An 18,607-nucleotide genomic window follows, 5' to 3' on the forward strand; every position below is an offset into this window, starting at 1 on the left:
TGTATCTTCTTGGACTGAACGCAGCCTAAGTGCACACACAATCCTGGAGCCTGAGTTAAAAGGGCGGTCATGCCCTCAACCCCGGCTATAAGTCAGGGTGAAAAGCTGGGCTAGGTGGCACTGCCCTGCCCTGCCCGGATCAGGCCTGATCTCATTGGTTCTCACGCACAGCCTAACCCAGGGTCTTTATTGTTATTTCGGGTCTTCAGCTTCTCCCCCACAACCTACCCCCTGTAGGTTATACCTTGTCATGGCAAAGCAACAACCTGAGTTTGTAAACATGACTTGGTACCATGTAATTCTAACCTTGGGTTTGTACTTAAGGCAGACATACCTTTAATTTTTAGCCTACTTTCCAAAGGGAAGAAGTCTTGTGACATCACCTGTCTGTGTCTCCCCCTCTAGTAACTTTTGCATTTACAAATGCAAATCTGACACAAATCAAATTCACAATATAGGGGAGGTGGTCCTAGGGGGGCCCAATGAGGCATTTTTCTGCCTATCCGCCATGTTGTTTCAAGAAGTGGCCATTCAAATTATAGACTACATCCTTTTGTAAACCAAATGCTAACCATTGGATACAAACCATATTTAAAGGAGTAGTGAGTAGACTCTATTAATTAAACTTAAAACTGCTTTAAAAAAATGAGATGACTTTTTGGTCCATGGTAATAAAGTACTGTCCTTATGATAAATTTAAAAGCATCTACAACAAATCCTCTTAAAAGCCCCCTTTCCCCCAATCAATCTTGAAAATATCCAAGATGGACCTTTAATTTTACCCCTCCTACTGAAATATCTTTGTTTTCACCTCCCACACACACAAACGGAAATGGCACCTCTGGGTTATTTCTTTTCTTTTGGTTACTGCTTCTACTATTCTTTTGAGAATTTAATGTGCTTTAAAAAATGAGAGGTTTATGCCCTTAAAGCAAGTCAAGCTAAGTATTTTTAAAATGTATAGTGTATTTTCCTTCATTTCATGAATACAAATATTCCTCGGTCTTTAGTGGTAAACTCCCATCTTAGAGAAAAATAACATTTTATCATAAAATTAACATGGGCAGAACAATTTGCATGTAACTTGGAATGTATCTAGATTTAGAAGCCTAAATCAATTTCTGAATTTACTGGTATTTCTGTAGCATCCTTACAGTAAATGAAAGTTCAGTGTAACCTTTTCCCCCTTAATTACAAAAGGCAAAGTGTAAAATAAGGTAAAAATCAATGAAGAATCAGAAGAGAAGAGCAATTGCTACCAATAAGGGCTCAGTTTTGTGAATAACAGATCTGTCAGTCAAAATGACATCACTTCCCTTCTAGGCATTAGAGCATTAGTTGGGATGAGCAGACCCCTCCCTTCCCTTCATGAGCCCATCCTGGTTTGTTGGATACAACAGGAAACTGTTAACAGCAAAAGTGAAAGTGAAATCTTGGCACCCAAAGGACGAGGAGCAGTGAGGAGGGAGCTATGAGCCCACAGCCAGGCCAGATTCTCTCCTGATAATCTAAACTTTGGTTTAGATTACTATTGTCTCAACTGGCACAGAGTTGACAAGGGGCAAAACCTGTCCCTCCACAACCCAAAAGCAGATGGCCCAGTATCCACAGAGAAAGACTGCATGGGATGCAACCCCATTAGCAGTCTCCACAATATACAGACCCACCCTCTATATACACATCACCCATCATAATGACAAACACTTTTCTAGATCCCAAGCTAAGGGGGGAAACACCCTAAAATTCTGCTCCTTTCACTCTTTCTTTGGAGGATGTTCATTACTATTGTAAATAACCATATCTTTGTTACAAAGCACTTCCCATTCATGTGCAATAGAGTGTCGTCCCCTGGGAAAAGCGGCAAATAGGATACCCTTAATTGCTTCAGACACATAGGAACGTAGGGAGCTGCCATATACTGAGTCAAACCATTGGTTGATCTAGCTCAGTATTGTCTACACAGACTGCCAGCGGCTTCTCCAAGGTTGCAGGCATGAATCTCTCTCAGCCCTATCTTGGAGATGCCAGGGAGGGAACTTGGAACCTTCTGCTCTTCCCAGAGTGGCTCCATCCTCTAAGGGGAATATCCTATAGTGCTCACACATCAAGTCTCCCATTCATATGCAACCCAGGGTAGACCCCGCTTAGCTAAGGGAAGAAGTCATTCTTGCTTCCACAAGACCAGCTCTCCCCCCATCTGACGTTATTACTATTTGCAGAACAAGGCCACAATCCATGAGAGTGCTCTTGCACAGCTTCCAGTCTCTGCAGTGGGAACTGTACAGGAGACATTCTGCATGTGGCCAACAGAAGAAACCAGGCTTATGTAGCTTTAGAGTTGTGCAAACATGGGAATTTTGGCAGGTGCAACTTTGTCATGTACCAGTGACAAATGTTGTGCTGATGAAATGCCCCCTGATATACAACTATGAAAGGTTCAAAAGCTCAGCTCTCTTTGGTCACTGCACTAGTGAATTTGACCCAAGAGTATTGTGCTAAAATCCTTTCCTATTGTGTGCCACAGATAAAAATAACCCAATCTCTGTGCCAAAGGAACTCAAATTCCACCCAAAGGAAGCGCAAATTTCAGTGCAACATACACATCGATAAAAAGCACTAAAACCTGCACAATTTTACTTGCTCTACTCCCCCCCCTTTTTTTTTCTTTGCAAGGCATATGGAGAAAAAAATTACAGCACTTTATAGAGGCTGCAAACCCAGACAATGTATCAGTGCAATACAGAAAACAACTTAAAACCCCATTGGTAATGACAGGAGCTTTGCAAGAGTATGTTGTTTAGTGGGGTTTCAGGCTCTTGGTGAAAAGGGTGCCACATTTCATGCGTCTCTTGAAAATATTTCACATCTTAATACCAATACTTAATACTGATCTCTGATTGCTTCTCTTCAGCAGGTTGACCTGATCTAAGAATACTTTTGATTGATGACATTATTTTCATATTTTAAAATGCAGGATCTGCATCCAGATCAACCAACATGGGTATTGGGCAAGGGCGGCAAACATGGAATAGATGCTATAAACTAAACTGGATGCTGCTAACCATAAGCAAAAACAGGCAGATCCAGATATCGGCCTTCCACAAGTGTAGTCAGCACTGCTGATGCTATGTGTGTGAAAGTTGATCTATACATTCATTCATTCATTCATTTTTAGTTATCGATTTCTGTACCGCCCTTCCAAAAATGGCTCAGGGCAGTTTACACAGAGAAATAACAAACAAATAAGATGGATCCCTGTCCCCAAAGGGCTCACAATCTAAAAGAAACATAAGATAAATACCAGCAACAGTCACTGGAGATACTGTGCTGGGGGTGGATTGATTATTCTCCCCCTGCTAAACAAAAGAGAATCACCACGTTAAAAGGTGCCTCTTTGCCAAGTTAGCGATACATGCAACTGTGGGTTCAAACTGGCAGGGATAAGGATGCACACTGCCACAGACGTGCACTGTTTAATACACTCCCTGCAACGTCTCTATAATACAGATGAGAATGCACACTGAATTCTTTCTCTAAATGCTGAATAGGAATACATGTACTTATAAGCTGTCTAGGGCTACTATGCTCAGAGTTTCCCAACATATTACTAGCCACCCACAACATATTGCTGTGCTAGAGTATCTCTGGATTAGGGTGTGATTGTTGGAAATAATTTTAACAGCTAATGCTTTTAGCACATAAAACAGTTTATCTGTAGATAGTGATACTACTGATTTAATGAGGTGGGCTTTCATTTCAAATGCATCATTAATCCCCCATTCTCACAAAAGCAATATGCTCCTTCTTGGTTTATTATCTTGTAGCATAACTATCAATATTGTAATGTCCTCAACCAAAATGTGTCAGCAATGACACCTCCTCCAGCAACTGGCTGAACTGGGGTGATGTCATGGAAAGTTCACAAACATTCTAGCAGCTAAGGGGAAATTACTGAGTTAGTAAGTTAGTTAGTTAGTTATTCGATTTCTATACCACCCTTCCAAAAATGGCTAAGGGCAGTTTACACAGAGAAATAATAAATATAAATAAGATAGAACCCTGTCCCCAAAGGGCTCAAAATCTTAAAAAACACACACACAAAAAAAACCCCTAAGACAGACACCAGCAACAGTCACTGGAAGTACTGTACTGGGGGTGGATAGGGCCAGTTACTCTCCCCCTGCAAAATAAAGAGAATCACCACGTCAAAAGGTGCCTTTGCCAAGTTAGCAGGGGTTTGAAGGGGGGGGCTTACATAGGAGTAGGAACAACAGAATCTGTGTGGATAGGTAAGCTAGAGGAAAGCTGAGGAAACAACAGATAATGGTGAGCATTAGGTAGCTTGGGAGTTTATTTTAAGTAGCTCTCCAGGCTCTGGGCTTACTTTTGCCTCCCTTTCCTTCCAGCCAGTTCTACAAATCTGATCAGCTGGCTGAGTGAAGGCATGGCCATATCATTTTTAATCTTCCTCCCTCTATATCTCTCCCTCCCTTTCAATGCTCAGGGTTGATTTACTTTCTCTAGCATTAATGTATCTCCAGTTTCTTCACCACAAAGCAGTGCCTCTTGTTCCCCTTCTGTTCTGCCAATTTCTCCTGAAATTCTGGGATTTTGACACAAACTATGCAGTTCTTATTAATATTAAATAATAATAACAGATGTGCAAATATGAACATGTTAATAATAACATGTTCTAAAATAACAAACATGAAATCATTTAAGTTATTCCAAAAGTTATGTTACATTATAACATAATGTACCAATGATCATTATGGCCAATGATGTACAAAACACAATAACAAAAGTAAAGTGAGTAGTCCATGTTCTTCTAGAATCCAGACCCTAATCACACATATCCATTTCTCCTCCCCTGGCCAATGACACTTCCCAGAGACTCCACTGCTATTCCTCATAGAATCTTCACCAAGGAATATGTTATGGCATTCTTTTGCAACAGTGCTGTCAAATTCCCAGTTCTAAGGATTTCTCCCACTCTGTGTGTGTTTCAAATGTCATGGTGATTCTAGGCAACAACGGATGTGTACACAGAGAAGGAAAATGCACAATTGTGTGTTGTTGCATCACAAATTATACTCACATAGCATTGTGGACTTCTGAATTTTCCTTTTAAAAAGCCCTGGTGCAAGCTGCCATTTTGGGACTGCTTCACCTCCCCAAGCCACTCTTTTATTCTGGCAGCTCTGGCAAAAGAAAAGCGGGGGGGGGGGGACTCGCAGAAGCCTTAAATCTGCCCAGATAATGTTCTGCAACAGATAATATTCAAAAGAGCATGTGGGTCTAAGGAAAACTCCCAAATATGGCCTAAAGACAGGCAGAAGAGATTTCTTAACAGGAAGGACATAGACAAGCAAGGGAGCTTGAAAGCTTGGAGTCTATGGCCAGAGATCTAATGATGCACTGGAGTGCCAAATATATACTGCAAAATGTTTCCTGTGCTCTGAACAAATTGCACAGAAGCTGAAATTCTGCTGAATGACACAGAAGCACTATGTACCTCACAGGCTTAAAGGGGCTGTGAGAACCAAGAGGCAGTGGAGTGAGAGAATGAATTTTATATGGATTTTAATTTCGCTGACTGCTAGCTTCTACTATGCAACTCTTAAAATTCACAAAGTTTGAGGGCTCCTCAGTAAAGTGTGACTATTTCAGCACAGATGTCTCCAAACCCATTACCAGTTTTGGTGTATATATTGTGCTCAGCCTCAGAATTCCCACCCATGAGGCATGTGCACCGAGAAAGAGACTAAAAGTGCCATTCACACATTGCCACAACCTGGGTTTGTTGTAGATAGCCAAGACAGATCCAGACCAAGTTTCTGAAGGACAGAGAGTTGGCATATTCAGGATTGCTCAGAACATATCCATATACATTATGCTCACTGTCTGCACTCTCACTCCGATCTATAGACATTGAGCCCATCCATGTACAAGCTGTACATGCAGAAGTCTTGTATGTGCCCTGAATTTTTGTCTGAACAATTTGAGTGATCCCAGACACCCAAATGTGGCAGGAATGAAGTCTCCTCTCAGCAATTGGCAGAGCTGCTGTGATCTCATCAAAGGTTCGTGAGCACTCTAAAAGCTACGGAGAAACTGCTGGAATTGGGGGCGGGGAGGACCTCAAATAGGCAACAGGGATAGAATAGTGTGTGTGTCCAGAGATTGCAGACATCATCATCCTGAGCTTTTTCATACAAAAGGACAAAACATAAATTCAAGAGTCAAGATCAAAGTCAAGGTATCTGTCCAAGAACAATGCATTGGAATAGTAAAGCAGGACGCCAAATAAGCAAGGCCAATACCACCCTGTTCAGACAAATACTGAGGTCTAACCAGGGAACTTGGAGCCTGGCTGTCAGAGCAAGATCAGGAAAAACTGTTTGGGAGTAGATTCATGCTAGGGAGAAAAGATACTACTGTTTGTTTCCCCTCTCCTCTGAAACCTTGAGCAGTTCCCTACAGGGGAACCACAACATGCTGATCACGAGGTTCCTAGTTAAAAATCTAGCTTATCGTACCACAATGGTGTGAGGGCAGTTTCTTTGTGCTTCCCTCTCCCTGCCCATGTTGCCATGTTGAAACTCATCTCAGGCGGGGGGGGGGGGGGGGGGCTGAAAATAATTTTCCTCTGTGGATTTGCACAAGTTAAATAGATACACAGATCAAGAATATGATCTGTTAGTTATCCAGAGTGTCAGTTATCCAGACACTTGAGAAATGTACTTTCAGTCTCCTCTCCCATACCCCTGCCCCACCCCCAAAATGGACATTTGGTGAACTACTCTTAACTCCAGTTCAACTCCTGTGAATTCATTGAAACAAAAACAAAGATGTGTGTTATGGCTGATGGTGTTCAATTATGTTCCATGTACAGAGCCACCTAACGGTGCAGCGGCGAAGTAACTTGCCAAGTGAGCAAGAGGTTGCCGATTCAAATCCCTGCTGGTATGTTTCCCAGACTATGGGAAACAGAAACACCTATATCAGACAGAAGCAATATAGGAAGATGCTGAAAGGCATCAACTCATACTGCACAGGAGATGGCGATGGTAAACCCCTCCTGTATTCTACCAAAGAGAATCACATGGTTCTGTGATCACTGACTCGACGGCACAACTTTACCTTTTTACAAAGTAAGTAAGCCAGGAAGCAAGAATGCAGGATACCTTGATGCCACCAAACATGCTAAAAGCTTGTCAACACTAGCTCCTGTTCCTTTCAATTAGCACAAGGTGAGCTAGCTGGTTGTTCACCCAGAAGACACCTGATGGTGCCGAGAAGGCTCAAGGCTCAACTTGTATTTCACTATCACCTACCCAGCCTCAGGGAAACACGCCTGACACCTGGACAACCATGACCTTCAGTACTTGAAAATGCAGGATTTATTCTAATTATAATTTATGAGAGAGAGGGGAGAGGAAGAGAGAGAGAGAAATGTATTAACAATCAAGACACTGAGCTACAAACCAGGAAGTTACCAATTTTGAATTATGCTTCTGCCATAAATTCACTAGGTAGCCATAGGCAAGCTACACTAGCCCGATTCAGACATTATGCTGTACAAGTGTACAGATGTCTGTACACTGTACATGAGTTTGTGTGAATGACTGTACTTGGGTTTATTTTAAAAGTGAACCAGGATACAGGCCCTTCAAATACATGATGCAGATAGGAAGTGTACTTCTGTACCTGCTTTCAGCATAACATGAATGACTGGGTGTGTACAGATCTCTCTACCTGTGTACACTATATACTCGCCGTACATGTTGAACATAATAAGCCTATCCCCACAATCACTAGAAAGTGGGCTGAGAGAGACTAGCCCACTTAGTGATCGTCTGAACCACCGGGCTCGCAGGCAGTTCCAAGGCGGCTAGCCTGCCTAATTCCCCCTCCCCTTAAACGAAGTTAACAGAGCAAGCGCTCCGTTAACCTTGTTTATTTATTGTATGCCACCGCGGTGTGTGGCAACACACGAGTAGATTCCCGACCGAGAGGCTACAAGCAGCATCCCAGTGTTGGGGGTCCCCCCAGAATGCCCCATTTGCTCGTGTGGTGGCATCTTGGCACTTCTGGGGACTGGGCGGCCCCTGACCCCCGCAGCCCCCCACCGGCTCCGTGATTGAGCCAGTAGTCATGTGGGTTGCCGATCTGGCTGCCCAGGGCTGTAGGACTGATCGTCTGCTGTCGTCTCTCCCCGCTGAACACTCCCAGGCTCTACACACCGCTCGTGTGTAGAGACTCAACGTGTGAATGGGACTACTGTCTCAGCCCCCATCTAAAATCTCTCTATATATATAATTCTCCTGGGTGTGCCTTGGAATGTGTGTCCCAGCACCCAGCTGATGGCTGGGCGGCGGACGGGCCTGATTGGCTGAGGCGCACCCAGGAGGATTGGTTGCCGTGGTAGCGGCAGGCCTGGCCGCAGAGGCCAGAGGCAGCGGCGGGCCCAGCCCAGTCGCGGAGGCAAGGCCAGGGGGGGGGGAGCGGGGGGGGGCAGAAGCAGGGTCGGCTAGTACTGGGATAATACTACTGACCTACCAAAGAGTGCTGTTGTAAGGATTACTGATCCATGTATGTGAATTGCCCTGAACTAAATTACTATAACGTGCTTGAGCTGTTTTACATCTATTGCTATGTCTTTAAGGTTCTGCTGCTTTTAACTGGTGTGTTGGTTTGTTTTTTCCTCCTCAAACTATTATTAATAGTACTATTTATATACTGCTTTTTAACAACAAAAAAGACCGCAAAGCAGTTTATATATAATAAAAAGAATGAGAATAATGTCCCCTTTTCTCAGACGGCTCACAGTCTAAAAAGAAACACAAGGGAGGCATGAGCAACGATCACTAAAGGGACACTGTGCTGGGGTTAAGCAGGGACAGTTGTGTATGTGTATATGTATATATGTATAAATGAATGAACCACCTTTAGATTGCCTCTCTGCCAGTTTAGCAGGGGATAGTGACTTTACTGTTTTCTATTTCTGTAAGCCGCCTTGAAAGTACCAACACTGAAGGGCAGGATAGCTCAGTCTTATAAATAAATAAATATAAATGCCAAGCGCTTATTATCATTGATTTTCTTTGCAAGCCCAACTCGAGTAAAGTGGGCAGAAGTGGGCAGAAGTGATGCTGTAAATGGCATTAACAAGTCTGTTTAAAAATAGGACCCACATCCAGATTCACAGCTTTAGGTTTCCCACGCAGCTGGTCACTGAATAATGCTGAAATATTAAATGTAGCAGGAGGAAAGCCTGATATGTATAAATATATATGTGTGTGATATATATGATGTGTATTGCTGTTAAAACTCATGCAAGGGGTTAGTGCCAGACCAGTAAGATTTTCAGTGCAATCCTATGCATGCATACCCAGAAATAAGCCTAACGAAATTAAATGGAGGCTTACTCTCAAGTAACTGTGCATAGGACTGCAGCCTTTCACTTTCTGTTAGTTGGTAGGAAAGTGCTGTCAGTGGATTCCAGAGAGCTTGGAATGGAGGCATGCATTTGCAATAACAGTCAGCCTCTCTGTCCTGGCTGTGCTTCTGGAGAACAGAGTGAACTCTACCATAAGGAAAATACATACAGTAGTTAAAGTCAACCAAGCAGTTATGCCAAGCATGGGTACCAGTTACTGGATCTCCTTTCCTAATTTGTAAATAACTAGTTTGGTCACCCTGGGAGTATTGCTTGTTTACTGATGGCGTAGAATACAAATTGATTAAATAAAGCTCATCCGTGATTTAATTTACAGCAGAAGCCTTCACAACTTGTGGCCCACCAAAAATCTACTGTGTGTCAGCTTACTTGGGATTTACTGCACCTCCTGCTTTTCCTTTCTGGGTAAGCCATCCTATGTGGCTGGCTTGGTGGCTCACAATTTGTGCAGGCCCAATTTAGAGAACCCTGCCATTGCAGGGGGTTCTGTGAAGGAGCTTTGAGTTCTCTTTCAAAGTTTTTCAACTACTGTTTGAGGGTACTAGGGTAGCTCAGTAGCCATGAACCAGGGAATTTCCAGTTCAAGACCATCCATCATAAACTTCTTAGGTAACCTTCTCTTTCAACACCCACCTCCCCTGCAATATGGAGAGAATAAAGGTGAGCTGCCTTGAAGTACTGTTATAAGGAATTACTGGGAAAAGGTATGCGAAGTTCCTTGAACACTGTATCAGTCATAAATATTACTACATGCAATGAAAAACAGGCAACAAAGCCACCCAGATAAATTCAGTAGAATTACACTTGATGTTTGGAAGTCTTCACTATTTATGAAAAGATATTACTATCTCGGTGAGATTTCCCCATCATAAGAACGAGTGCCTCCCACAGTTTTGTTTTTGGTCCCATGAAGACTGCAGTTTTCACACTGATCACAATACAACTGCCATTTGGTGGAACCAAACCACAATATGGTTGCAATTCTAAACACAGTTACTAAGCTTGTATTTTATATTGTTTTAATCGTGTTGATGTTTTAATGTTTTTTAGACTGTGAACCACCATGGGACATTTGCACGGGGCGGTATAAAAATGTGCTAAATAAATAAGCTGTAAATCACACAGAAGGCTTTGGGACTTATATCTGAGTAAAGTTGCTTTGGAACACATTACATGAGTTCTGGAACTCAGCATAGCTTCAGTTTTTTTGTGGTTTTGTTTTCCAGAAGAGAGTGTCATATGTCAAAGCATCCAGTCTGTTAGTGAATAGCTCTCACTAACTAAGAGAAAATTACCATTCTTGTGAATAATATAAAAACAAGATTAAGAACCGTGTGGCTCTGATACTGTTTTTTCCCCATGTTTAACAACAATGAAGCAAGTATTTTATTTCTCCTCTTTTTCTGTAGCAGTATTTCTTACACTCTATTGAAGTTTCTCAAAGTGGGCACATGGAAGTTTCTTAAAGCACGCAATGGAACAATAGGAAATAGTTGAACAGCGTGAGCACAGCTTATGGGGTTTTTCTTCCCCCCTAAAGCCTCTTCTCTTCTTGGATGCTACTAGGAACACCTGGTGATGAGGTTGCATTGGGATTTGACAGTAATCTGTCGGCACATCGTAAACATCAGGTGCCTGAAGTATTACGAACGATCTGTACTTTATCTCAAAATGTTACAGGACTGCCTACTATAGCCAACCATGGTTACTCGCAGCTTGAGCATTTCTTGCAAAATGGGCTTTTTTGTTGCAGCTGTTCAATAAAAAGCTGCAGTCATGGTTCTCGCGTTCTGTCTTCACTCCCACTATATTTACAAATCTCTCCACATCACATCACAAGAACAATTGTAAATATTCTCTATGATCATCAGCGCGACTTGCATATGTAGATACTTTTCAACGCTGCTGTCATGTCACTTTAAAGAACCTATATCTGCTGCTTTCCCTTTATCCATCAACTCTTTCATCTTTTTTGGAAACGTGGAGAAAAAGAAAGTGTGGCTTGTTTGCCAGAAGTTTTTTTTAAAAAAACAAGTCTGTTTCCTGTTAGCATGAAATTATTTCAGTTATCCACACAAGCAAGGCTTTTTTGTTCTGATTTTGCATACAAGTGTGCGCATACAATTTATTTTTCAAACAGTTTGAAGGAAACAGAACAAAATCCCTCTTGCCTTACTCAAGTGACTAGTCCTGTGTAAGAAATGCCTGCTGGATCAGACCAAGGTTCAGGTACTCATCATTCTGTTTCCAATAATGGCCTCTGGGAAATTATGAGGATGATTACCTCACCCGATTGGGTTCACCTATCCCTGGCGTTCAGATGTAGACTGCCTCTGTAAATGTAAGTTCTTTTTAGTAATCAGGTCTAATAACCACAAACAGACCTATCCTCCATGAATTTGTCTAATGTTAAAGGGGTGGGGGGAGGAAAAAGAAGACAGACCTCAGCAACTATCTAAGAAGTGGCCTTTGTGGTAATTAATTCCAAGTTATTTTTTTATTTGCCATGGATCTGGTGCAAGTCAATTTCTCTGAGTTCTAGTATTATGACAGCGGAAAAATCCCTTCTCCTTCCACTCCATTCATAAGTTCATTTTTATCATGCCCCCCGCCACACACAGTTATTTCCTTCTCTAGTAAAAGGAAATGAAGACATACGATCAGGTAAATGGGGCTAGTGGAGCAGGCACTCAGCTAACTTCATTTGTGGGGGGCAAGTACGTGGGCTTGCTGCAGGGAGCCACACGGCTCCCATTGCAGCACACGACCCATAGAAACCAGGCTGGGCTCCCTTAGCCCAGTTTCTGTGGGTGGGGAGAAAAACCTCACAGGGTGATACAGCTCCAGGTTCTTCTGCTTGCCTAAAACTGCAAAAATGGAGAGAGGAGATAGACAACATTCAGCAGGCAAGAGAAGCTAGAGCTTCTGTTGGTGGCTCGTAACTTATGCAGGGGTGGGGTGACTCATCGGAGCACATCTGAAAATATTTATCCAACCCTTAATGGTTAGATCAGGCCTACAACAATGGTGACCTACCGAGCAAAATGAAATCTGCCAACCACATTTTGTGGCCTTCCAGAAGTTTGACACCAATCCCATGGCTGCAGCAAAAGTGAGAGCTTTATCATGCCCCTAGTGGAGCTGCTCTTGTTAAAGACCCAGAGGCAGAAAAAAAGATGGAAACCCTTATTCTGTAGTGTTGCTAGCCCTATCCAGACTGTAGAGCTCTTCTCTCAGTCAGTGAGAAGAGCTAGCCGGCTGTCTGCGGGGAAGGAGAGTTTGACAGTTTGTTGTTGTTGGGTTTTTTTGTTTTGCTTTTTTTACATTTTATATCCCGCTCTTCCTCCAAGGAGCCCAGAGCGGTGTACTACATACTTAAGTTTCTCCTCACAACAACCCTGTGAAGTAGGTTAGGCTGAGAGAGAAGTGACTAGCCCAGCCAGTATCATGGCTGAATGGGGATTTGAACCTGGGTCTCCCCGGTCCTAGTCCAGCACTCTAGCCACTACACCATGCTGGCAAAGGTAGGTTTAGCCCACCTTCCCTGCAGACAATCTCCAAAGAGTCCCTGAGTGGGTGGATCAACCACCTAGACAAGCGGCAGCTTGCCTGTGGCTTGCCCAGCAGCTCCGAGGGTAAGAGTGCCGGGATGCACCACCATGTGTCACCCCACCGCCAGTAGCCCCAATAATGCATCATGCAAGTGTGCAGTGCATTACTGGGATCCTCCTACCCCCCTTGAGTGTGCCAGGCGTGGCTGCAAGCAAGCTGACACATGATCCAAAAAATGAAGTTAGGAGAGCGCTCACTCCCTTAACCTCATTTTAGCAAGAGGCTACTTTGGCAGGTTTGCCGCCATGTAGCCACCGGGATCAAGAGTGTAAAACTGGTCTGGGCTCCCTTAGCCCGGTTTTGCATGCTCGTGTGAATAGCCTCATTATGTCCAACATTCATACAGTGAGTGTGCACAGGTATAGCTATTCACACATTATGTTGAATACAGGTAGAGCAGTACACTTCCTGTTCGTCCCATGCACTTGAGGGGCCTCTACCCAGGTTCACTTTTTAAACAAACACAGGTAGAATTTGTTTAAAACATGAACAAATGTTCAAAGCATGAACAAGTTTACATCTGTACACTCATACAATAAAATGCCTCAACAGGACGGTTTAATCATTATGTTGGACCTAGTACAATCAAGTCCTTCTAAAGACTGCAAGGCCCCTTTTGCTTCTGACTGAACCCTATGTCAATACCATCTTTTTATCAGTCAGAATATAATGTCTGTCAGAGTGGATGTGGCCTCTCTTCCACGAGTGAAGCTCAGGTCAACTGCCTCCATTATCGCTACCCACAAAGGGCTTAGGCTTGATACAGGAATGAGATTATTTTGCCTTTTGGCCCCACTAACTTCAAATAATGTGGCATAAATCCAAGAATTTCTGTTTACAGCTCTCTTTCTTGCTCCTGCTCTCTGCGTATCTGCATGTATGCGCGCGCACACACACACACACACACACACACACACACAAATAAAAAAACTATTTTTATAGATGAAAATGACTAGGGCTACAATCTTACTCAGACTCAAAAGAGTACATCCTATTGAAATGACTGACACTTAGTTCTTAGGAATGCATCAGACTAGGCTATATATTGACCTACTTATGCGATTTACCTGTCATGGGCATACAATTGGTTTATATGTAACATTAGCAGGGGCATAGCAACTACTGAGCAAGGGGGGACAATTGTCCCCAGTCCCCAACGGTCTGCCCCCCGAAAGCTCGCCTTCGGCCAGCACACTCCCCTCCCCTCTCCCGCACTAAGCCGGTGAGCAAAGCGCTGGCTGGCTGGGAACACAAGGCACATCTCTCTTATCTCCAGCCAGCTTTTCACACTGGGTGGGGCGGGATGGACCCTTCCCCCACCCCAGCATTGGCTCCTCCCCTACATGTGTCATAAGAGGGATGGACTCCCCTCTCAGGCATTGACCTCTTCCCTGCATCTGTCATCCGACACAAGGGGTAGAATCGCTGAGAGGGAGCTCCTGGAAAGGAGCTCCTTTTCAGCGATTCTGCCAGCCGCTGACAGGGCAAATGAAACTCTACCACCCAGGGGCGGGGGAGCCGCTGGTCATACTTTGTCCCCCGGTCCCCACCAAGCTCCCTATGCCCCGGAACATGAGCTCAGTACAGAGGGAGTGCACTGAAATTATACTTCACATTATCCTACAATCCGCTATGTTGTCCTTTCTCTCAAACAGAGATAAATTCTGCATTTGCTTGTGCAGAAAAATACTTCCCAATCTACAAAAATACAAACTCTGCCTGCCACTCTTCTCAACCCAGACTAACTGCACAATAAGACATCACACATCCAAACTAAGGATGAGCTCAAATGCTACTTCTCCCTCTTGACTACCAGAATGTGCAGACTGGGAACCATGGTTCATTTCCTCTTAGTGCAAGGGCAGTTATCAAAGTAGGAAAGGCACACATATGTGAAGATATGTCTATCACATGCAAGCATCGAGATAAAGTTTCTACTCCATATGTGTGGCGGGGAAGGAAATCACCTTGTAACATACATCCAAAGAACACACACTTCAATATCTCTGCTGTTTTCACTGCTGAATTGCACACCACAGCTTGACTCCTCAGTATCAGCATCAAATGCACTTACTCTAATACAATGCTCTTGGATGATTTGCCATGTGGGAGATAAAATATCCATGCACACAGAAATCTAGTAGCATATCTAGCTTTCCATGGGCAGGAAGGGGTTGCACTTGCAGTTGGGAGACCATTCAAATATGATTCCCCAATCTGGAGTCTAAACAACTGTGTGAGAAAAGATCTACCGCACAATTCTCCTGCACGTGTAGACTGGCTCTTAGGGCAGGTGTATACTGTCCACCTGGTAATGTAGCTGCTTGCTTTTTAAAAACCTTGGGGTTTGAGGGAAATAAAACCAGAAATAGGAAACACATCACTGTACAAATAATGCTGTATTGCTTATAATGTACAGTAATACTTTACTATATCAGAGGACATTTTAGAGCATATTGGGACACCATGGTCAAGGGACACACCCATTTCTATGACTAAGGCAGTATTCCGCTGACACCTCACACAACTACCTAAATGAGAGTTGTCAGAATTTACCCAGTCAGGCTCCTATACTTTTAACAGCTGTATAGAAAATTGGAGGGGTGTGTGTGTGTGTGAGTCAACAGATGAAGCTTCCCCATCTCAGCCTTTCAATGCCAAAAAAAGAAAAAAGCTGTATTTCTGCCCTTCCCCTGCAGGGGGTGGGGGTGGGGGTGGGGATGACAACCTCAAGTCTAGAGCCCTATTCAGATTATGCTGTGCATGTATACAGATGTCTGTACACATCAACATATTTTTGTGCGTATGACTGTACCTGTATTCATTTTAAAAGTGAACTTGGGTACAGGCTCCTCAAATGCATGATAGATAGTGTACTGCTGTATCTGTGCTTGTGGTAGCAAGCATGACTTGTCCCATTAGCTAAGCAGGGTCCACCCTGGTTGCATATGAAAGGGAGACTAGAAGTGTGAGCACTGTAAGATATTCCCCTCAGGGGATGGAGCCGCTCTGGGAAGAGCAAAAGGTTCCAAGTTCCCTCCCTGGCAGCATCTCCAAGATAGGGCTGAGAGAGATTCCTGCCTGCAACCTTGGAGAAGTCGCTGCCAGTCTGTGAAGACAATACTGAGCTAGATAGACCAATGGTCTCACTCAGTATATGGCAGCTTCCTATGTGAGTAACTGTACATGTGTACACATCTGTACCTGTGTCCACTGTAGTGTAATGTCTGAACAGGACTTGAATATCTGTTACCAGCTAGGTGGATTGGAAGTAGAAATACACTGTGAGCCAAATGAGCCTCATACTCACAGCCTTCAGAAGTAGAGTCATCTAAACACATATTCACAACACCTTACCTAAACTTGTTCTAAAACAGGTAATACTAGAGTCACTTAGATATTAAACCTCCATGACCCTGATTTTTCAGAGTTGAAGGAGAGAGATCTCAGTCTGTTCGCTGAGCTCTCTTGCTCCATAATCGCCCATGCAATGCTACAAGTTACAGATTCTACACACCCAGGAGATGCTACCAGATGCTACTGCTACTATCCTCCATGGTCAGCGTTTTAAGGTTTTTACAGAAACCACAGAACACCTTTTTAAGGGAGGAAATTCCTCTTTAAGTTTTATATAGATCTCAGACAAAAATTATTTGATATGATACAGTGTACACTGTAAGAATGAAGAAAATCATGTTCACCCATTGGGATTTGACACTACATTAAAATCTTTAGTGGTTCAGTACCATCAACACATGTATTATTTGCTTTAGATAAATATTACATAGTTTTAGCAAAATATAATTCTCTATATTTCAGTAACTCTCATACTAGATAAAAAGGTTTTGAGGTGGGATGAGTTTGGATGTTTGCTTTTGTTTTGGTATTCTGACTACTCCGTTTTACATTTTTAAGAAAGACATGACTTAAACAAGTGTCACTGGGGAAAAATATCCATTTTAAATGCATGAATTATAAATCAAATTACCTTCAGTTCTGCCCTAACCTAATGTTCTTTCTCCAAGTGTCACTTTTTGTTAAAATCAATTTCAGATTTTGAATATTGCTCAGCTCACCTAATTGATAGCAACACACATTCATGATAAGCATAAAATGAAATTGTTTCTGTGACACAACTCAATAGTGGGTTGAAAAATAGTTCACAGTGACCTTGTGTGAGGTGGAGCATTTTCCCACTCCAGTTATTAGAAGATAATGACATAACTCTACAAGCATCAGTGTTTGCAGTTTTGGACAAAAGGCTTGTCAGTTATAAGAAATGTCCCTTCCCATTACACCCCACCATCTTTGTCCACAGTTAGGCTATTATACAGAGAACTACTAGTGGATGCCCATCCACAAGATCGGTTGGCCAATTATACTGAAAAGATCCATCCGTGTGTGTGTGTGTGTGTGTGTGTGTGTGTGTGTGTGTGTGTGTGTAGAGTTTGATGGAATCCCTGCTGCTGAAGGCAGAGGACTAGGCAGGCCTTGCTCTCCCCACAACACTGTTTCCGTGAATGGCAGCCATGTACTTGTAAAGAAGAAAAGGAAGGGGCCCCATGGTAGAAGGGATTAAATCTGTTCCTCCCTGCTTAGCCCCATTCTGGATTCTATTTCTTAGTTACACTAAAGCTTGACAGAATGCTGGGAAGTGGGTTTTATCCTATGCATGTTTATGCTGAAATCAATCCCACTATGTTCAATGGAGCTTATTCTCAAGTAAGTGTACATAGGATTGCAGTGACAGAAATCATAGCTTGGGTGTACACATAACCATTCAGAATGAAAATCTCCAATCTATTATGAATTTCCTTTCGGTGCATCAAGAGCAAGAGAGCAACTTTCCCCCATTAAAGCTTGGAACATAAAATGAGTCTGTGTCACTTTTGATACACTCAGATCATTCCCCTGTGACTCTGTACAGCATATTAGAAGCAGCACAGGACAAAACATATGACATTGCCAATGTATTTAGCAGCCAATATCCAGAGCCAACACTGGAATGCATTGGGTATATGAACATTATCCCACAATTACTTTTTCTAAAGAGTGAACACATATTGGCTGGGTTCTATGTCGCATCCATGCAAACCTAGTTCTACAGAACTAAGGCTGCAATCCTAAACATATTTACTAGGACAAAACCCACAGTGGGGATTACTTCTAAGTAAACGTGCATTGGATTGCTCTGTTAGAGCCAATCTATATAGAGCGTAGAACTAGGTGGTAGAATTCTGAACTGTACTACTATAATTTCCAGGTGCAATGATGGGTCATATATTTGTAATGCTCCCTTAAACAGAGTTCTTTGCACGCAATAAATCAGCACATCACTGAGCGATATATAATAAACCTCCTTTTTAAGGTACTAGTTTACTATATGTGGGGAGGGTGCTTTTTTTTTTTTTTTTAAGAGCAGAGGCTTCAGAAATATGACCCCTCACTTGCAATCTGAAATGATACTATCTGGAATTCACCACCTAATTCTCTGGAAAGTGTTCTTAACAGCCCGGGACACACCCCAATTAA

At 42.9% G+C, this 18,607-nt stretch overlaps 1 protein-coding gene and 1 long non-coding RNA gene across 17 annotated transcripts in view; one reads left to right on the forward strand and one right to left on the reverse strand.

Moving 5' to 3' along the window:
* Positions 1-18,607, reverse strand: part of PCDH17 (protocadherin 17) — a 199,944-nt gene that overhangs the window by 174,073 nt on the left and 7,264 nt on the right. The window lies entirely within an intron of this gene.
* On the forward strand, positions 8,513-11,243 carry LOC128349968 (uncharacterized). The gene is made up of 2 exons (XR_008319092.1): positions 8,513-8,595; positions 10,873-11,243. It is a non-coding gene; the product is annotated as an uncharacterized LOC128349968 (long non-coding RNA).

The sequence above is a fragment of the Hemicordylus capensis genome, chromosome 3, assembly GCF_027244095.1.
Source record: "Hemicordylus capensis ecotype Gifberg chromosome 3, rHemCap1.1.pri, whole genome shotgun sequence".
NCBI classification, from domain to species: Eukaryota; Metazoa; Chordata; class Lepidosauria; order Squamata; family Cordylidae; genus Hemicordylus; species Hemicordylus capensis.